Below are 7131 nucleotides of genomic sequence, written 5' to 3'. Positions count from 1 at the left end.
TTACATTCTCTCTTACATTCTCTTACACTGTACACAAAGATAAATTCTAAATGGATAAAAGACCTCAACACGAGGCAGGAATCTATCAAAATCCTAGAGGAGAACAACCTCTTCAACATCAGCCACAGCAAATTCTTTCTAGATATGTCTCCAAAGGCAAAGGAAACAAAAGCAAAAATGAACTTTTGGGACTTCATCAAGATCAAAAGGTTCTGCACAGCAAAGGAAGCAGTCAACGAAACAAAGAAGCAACCCACGGAATGGGAGAAAATATTCACAAATAACACTACAGACAAAGAGCTGATATCCATGATCTATAAAGAACTCCTCAAGCTCAACACACACAAAACAGATAATCATGTCAAAAAATGGGCAGAAGACATGAACAGACACTTCTCCAAAGAAGACATACAAATGGCTAACAGACCCATGAAAAAAAATGTTCGTCATTAGCTATCAGGGAGATTCAAATCAAAACCACATTCAGATACCACCTTACACCAGTTAGAATGGCCAAAATTAACAAGACAGTAAATAGCAAGTATTGGAAGGGATGTGGAGAAAGGGGAACCCTCTTACACTGTTGGTGGGAATGCAAGTTCATGCAGCCACTTTGGAAAACAGTGTGGAGATTCCTTAAGAAATTAAAAATAGGGTTACCCTATGACCCTGAAATTGCACTAGTGGATATTTACCCAAAGATTCAGATGTAGTGAAAAGAAGGGCCACCTGTACCCCAATGTTCATAGCAGCAATGGACACAGTTGCCAAACTGTGGAAAGAACCAAGATGCCCTTCAACAGATGAATGGATAAAGAAGATATGGTCCATATATACAATGGGATATGATGCAGCCATAAAAAAAGATGAATACCCAACTTTTGTATCAACATGGACGGGACTGGAAAAGATTATGTTGAGTGAAGTCAGTCAAGCAGAGAGAGTCAAGTATCATATGGTTTGACTTACTCGTGGTGCATAAGGAATAACATGGAGGACATTGGGAGAAGGAGAGGAAAAGAGCGTTGGGGGAAATCGGAGGGGGAGACAAACTATGAGAGAAGGTGGACTCTGAAAAACAAACTGATGGTTTTGGAAGGGAGGAGGGTAGGAGGATTGGGTGAGCCTGGTGGTGGGTATTATGGAGGGCACATATTGCATGGAGCACTGGGTGTGGTGCATAAACAGTGCATTTTGGAACACTGAAAAAAAATTAAATCAAATAAAAAAATAATCTTCAATAAGGGTGCCATGAATACACAATGGGGAAAGAACAGTGTCTTCAACAAATGGTGTTGGGAAAACAGGAAATCCACATGCAAAAAAGAAATGGGATCCTTATTTTACACCATACACAAAAATCAACTCAAAATAGACAAATACTTAAATGTAAGTCCTAAAACTTAAAACTCCTATAAAAAATATAAAGGAAAATCTTTAAGACATTGGTTTTAACCCCTGCAATTGCACTACTGGGTATTTACCCTAAAGATACAGATGTAGTGAAAAGAAGGGCCATCTGTACCCCAATGTTTATAGCAGCAATGGCCATGGTCGCCAAACTGTGGAAAGAACCAAGATGCCCTTCAACAGACGAATGGATAAGGAAGATATGGTCCATATACACTATGGAGTATTATGCCTCCATCAGAAAGGATGAATAACCAACTTTCATAGAAACATGGACGGGACTGGAAGAGATTATGGTGAATGAAATAAGTCAAGCAGAGAGAGTCAATTATCATATGGTTTCACTTATTTGTGGAGCATAACAAATAACATGGAGGACAAGGGGAGATGGAGAGGAGAAGGGAGTTGAGGGAAATTGGAAGGGGAGGTGAACCATGAGAGACTATGGACTCTGAAAAACGATCTGAGGGTTTTGAAGGGGGGAGGTGGGAGGTTGGGGGAACCAGGTGGTGAGTATTGGGGAGGGCATGGATTGCATGGAGCGCTGGGTGTGGTGCAAAAACAATGAATACTGTTACGCTGAAAAGAAATTAAAAATTTAAAAAAAAAGACATTGGTCTTAACAATGATTTCTTGTATTTGACACTAAAAGCAGAGCCAACAAAGAAAAAAATAGATGAGGAGGACTACATCACATTTGACAACTTTTGTGCAGCAAAGGAAAAAATCAACAAAGTAAAAAGGCACCCTACAGAATGAAGAAAATATCTGTAAACCACATCTTTGATAAGGAGTTAATACCCAAAATATATAAGGTACCCTTACAAAAATAAAATAAAAAAAATTTACTTTGATACCTTCTATTAGATATGCTCAATCAGAAAGAGTTTTATATAACTCAACAAAAGAATGACAGATAAGAATCTGTTTACAGCCCTCATATCCTCAAAATCCTAGAACATGTACCATGATGAAATTGAAATAGATTAATTAGCAAATAAATAAATTAGAGGGATTTAACATTCAACTTTAATTTCTAAAGGGCTATAATTTCAGATATGTTCTTAGTATTCTTCTGTAAGTAATCATATTTCGAATATGCTTGATATAAACCATCTGTACATTTAAGTTTTAATTGTAATGCTAGATATTTTGTGGTGTCTGCCACCCCAGGCACAGGTGACTAGCCTAAATGGCAGACACAGTCCAAGTGATAGTATATTAAGTTGGCCAGGGATCTATGACTTAAAATAGACTACCTCAAAAATTTAAGTTAAATGTTGAGAAAAATTTGAGTGGACACCATGGGGTAGAGATAAGTCTGACAAACTGTAGCTCTGTGCAACCCAAAGTTTGAGGGAACCAGAATTATAAGTCTAAATGTTTCTGGAAGGTTGTTTCAATTCATGAATAAAAGAGTAAAAATTCAATTTGCCATGTATTTTAAGATACCCTTTAAAACTGGCACAGAGCTATTAAATATACATTTAAAGTATTATATAATATAGACATGTACTTCTAATCCTGCTTTTTGAAAATACACTGTTCCTAACCATATTTAGAAGTCAGAAAATTCCTCTGCTCTCAATTCTATCTTCTTTTAAATAGGTAAATCAATATTAGACATGAATAGTAAAGCCTAGCAAAAGGGCTAACAAACTTTATAGAGTAGCTAGAATCTTTACAAGCAATAATTTTATATTATTGTGTAGAAATTGCATTTATTACTGAATCCACCAAAAGGCCATTCTTACCTACCAAAGTTTGTTTTACTTTTGCCAATATTATGCAAAAACATCCCTCATCTATGACTTACATATAGAACTCATCTTTGCTGAAACTCCTTAACAAGCCAAATTTGTCCCTGGCAACTTCCCCTGTCACTCTCTTGCTACTGTCTTTCTAAATCCTTTGTACTTTCCTAATCCTTAAGCCATTGCTCTAGGATTATCCTGATATGCTTTCCATTTAACAAAATGTAGTTATGCTGGGTGCAGTCAGATTATGGGTTTAGGCATCTAATAAAAATGAATTTACTTAAAGGTTAATGAGGAATAAGGGTTTCAAGTATAAGCCTTCCAGACAATGCTTAGGACTGAAATGATCTGAAGGACAACTAAGCATGAATTTTTGGCAGCATTTGGGATCCAGAACCTTTTGGCTTACTCACAATACATAGTGGCAAACATGCAATCTATGCCTAGGTTATTCAATCTTAAGTACTGAAGAGAACAGTAAGATATTTATTTGAAACACAATTTCTCAATTATCTGTGTGTAATATATGGAACCTTTTTCTTTAAGTCATAACATTTATTAAAGCTGTTGAACATGATCTCAGTGTCACTAGACTTCAAATGATTTTACTGAGGGCTTTCCTTGAACATCAGATGTATAAATTATACTCAGGAACAGATGTAACAGTTATACCAAAGCCTGAAAGCAGCCAAACACAGAGACAAAGGATATGTGAGCTTAGTTTTGGTTCAAATCACTGCTACTCACTAGTTCTCTCTTAACCAATTTAAATCTCAGATTCCTCAACCATGAAATGGACATAATAGTAAAGAATTGTGAGGATTAAATGAGAAAACGTATATATATGTAAAATACAATGTGTTTTATATGTATTTCTATTTAATATTTATATTTACACGTATTTATATGTAAAGCACCTGTCTAGTATAGTCTAAGTACATAAAAACTCTGTATATGTTAGCTATAATTATTAATCAATAAATTGTCTCCTGAATATGTCTTTGATGTTTACTATTAGTAGTGGCTATAATTTTTTAAAATTAAAACAAAAAAAAAAGCAATACTTATTTGGCCTAATATGTTCCAGTTATTTCATTCAGTGAAAATGACTTGTATTTTTCTGATTAAAAAATACATATTCAGGTCAAGATGGCGGAGGAGGAGCAGACTGAGATGACATCAGGTCGCAGAAGTTCAGCTAGATAGTTATCAGACCATTCTGAGCACCTACAAACCCAACAGGAGATCGAAGAGAAGAGCAGCAATTCTAGAAACAGGAAATCGACCACTTTCTGAAAGGTAGGACTTGTGGAAAAGTGAATCCAAAGCTACAAGAAGATAGACTACAGGGGGAGGGGCCAGCTCCCAGCAAGCGGTGGAGCAAGAGGGCACAAAATTCGAACTTTTAAAAGTCTGCTCCACTGAGGGGCATTGCTCCACAAGCTAACTGGGGGTGGAGCCCTTGCAGGGACAGTGTGGTCTCAGGTCCCGCAGGGTCACTGAAAGTTCAGGGGTGTCTGAGTGTAGCAGAGCTCACAGGTATCAGAGAGAGGAAGCCAGCTACAGAGATGGAGCCAAGAAGTGAGCTCTCAGCTCGGGGTTACCTTAAACTGTGATCTACAGCACAGTCAGGCCACTGCTTCTAGAGCAGGGACCCCACAGGAGGCAGATCTGGGGAGACCCACCTCCATCTGCTGGAAGAGCAGAGAGGCAGGATCTGCAGGTTTTGGAAACTCCAAACAGGGCTGTGTGCCAGAGACAGAAACAATCACAGGCCAGGTGAGCTCAGAGCGCAGCTAGAGACCAGGGAGATGGGAGTGATTGAGCGGCTTTCTCCAAGGACACACTGAGGAGTGGGGCCCTGAGCTCTCAGCTCTTCTGGGCCAGAGACTGGGAGTCTGCCATTTTCATTCCCATCCTCCACAACTCTACAGAAAGCATTCGGAGAACAAAAGCTTCTGAGAGAAAACCTGAGCAGATTACTTAGGCTGGCCCCTGGCAAGGGCAGCACAGTTATGCCTCAGGCAAAGACATTTGAGAATCACTACAACAGTCCCCTCCCCCAGAAGATCAGCAAGAACATCCAGCCAAGACCTAGCTCACTGATCAAGGAGAACAGTGGAATTCCAGAGCAGGGGAAAGCAAAGCATGAAATACATGACTTTCTCCCCATGATTCTTCAATCTTGCAAAGCTAATTACATTTAAAAAGCTTTTTTTTCTTATTCTCATTTTTTTTTAAGATTTTATTTATTTGACAGAGAGAGATCACAGGTAGGCAGACAGAGAGGGGAGGAAGCAGGCTCCCTGCAGAGCAGAGAGCCAGATGCGGGGCTCAATCCCAGGACCCTGAGATTGTGACCTGAGCCGAAGGCAGAGGCTTTAACCCACTGAGCCACCCAGGTGCCCCTCTTATTCTCATTTTTTTAACATTTCCTCTTTCCTCTTTTAACACTTCTTAACTAGTTTATCTTAACAATACCTTTCTAAAAAATTTTTTTAAACCTTCATTATATAGTCATATTTTATCCTTCATTATATCTAACTTTGTTTTTTGTATACATATGGAGTTTTTCTTCTAAAAAATTTTGGGATACAATTTATTCTAATAGATCAAAATATACTTTAAATCTAGCACAGGGCTCTGTTCTAGTTTCCAGCCTGAGCAAATTCTCTCCACTTTCTTTTTCTTCCTTTTTCCAACCAACTTAGCTTATCAATTCCTTTTTTAGAATTTTATTTTAATTTTCATCTTTACAGTCATATTCTATCCCTTCATTGTGTTTACCCTTATTTTTATATGTATATAAGTTTTTCTTTCTTTAAAATTTTGGGAGGTAGTTTCTTCTAAGAGACCAAAATACACCCAAAATCAAGTGGGTGCTCTGCTCTATTCACCAGTCTAATGTATATACATTATATATATATATATTTTTTTTTAATTAAAAAAATTTTTTAACTTATTTGTACCCTTTTCTTCTCCTCCCAATTTGGGGTCTCTTCTGATTTGGTTAGCATACATTTATCTGGGGTCTTTGTCACCCTTTTAGTATTTTATTCTCTCGTTCATAGATTCTTATCTGGATAAAATGACAAGGCAGAAAAACTCACCACAAAAAAAAAAAGAACAAGAGGCAGTACCAAAGGCTAGGGACCTAATTAATATAGACATGGGTAATATGTCAGATCTAGAGTTCAGAATGACGATTCTCAAGGTTCTAGCCAGGATCGAAAAAGGCATGGAAGATATTAGAGAAACCCTGTCGGGAGAAATAAAAGCCCCTTCTGGAGAAATAAAAGAACTAAAATCTAACCAAGTTGCAATCAAAAAAGCTATTAATGAGGTGCAATCCAAAATGGAGGCTCTTACTGCTAGGATATATGAGGCAGAAGAGAAAATTAGTGATATAGAAGACCAAATGACAGAGAATAAAGAAGCTGAGCAAAAAAGAGATAAACAACTACTGGTCCATGAGGGGAGAATTTGAGAGATAATGATACCATAAGATGAAACAACATTAGAATAATTGGGATTCCAGAAGAAGAAGAAAGAGAGAGGGGAGCAGAAGTTATATTGGATTGAATTATTGTAGAGAATGTCCCTAATATGGCAAAGGGAACAAGCATCAAAGTCCAGGAGGTGCAGAGAACCCCCCTCAAAATCAATAAGAATAGGTCCACACCCCATCATCTAATAGTAAAACTTACAATTCTTAGTGACAAAGAGAAAATCCTGAAAGCACCCCAGGACAAGAAGTCTGTAACATACAATGATAAAAATATTAGATTGGCAGCAGACTTACCAGAGAGACCTGGCAGGCCAGAAAAAACTGGCATGATATACTCAGAGCACTAAATGAGAAAAACATGCAGCCAAGAATACTATATCCAGCTAGGCTATCATTGAAAATAGAAGGAGAGATAAGAAGCTTCCAGGACAAACAAAAACTAAAAGAATTTGTAAA

The sequence above is a fragment of the Enhydra lutris genome, unplaced genomic scaffold, assembly GCF_002288905.1.
Source record: "Enhydra lutris kenyoni isolate GAN:26980312 unplaced genomic scaffold, ASM228890v2 scaffoldscaffold9, whole genome shotgun sequence".
Classification (NCBI taxonomy): Eukaryota; Metazoa; Chordata; class Mammalia; order Carnivora; family Mustelidae; genus Enhydra; species Enhydra lutris.
Note: the sequence above shows the minus strand (reverse complement) of the source record.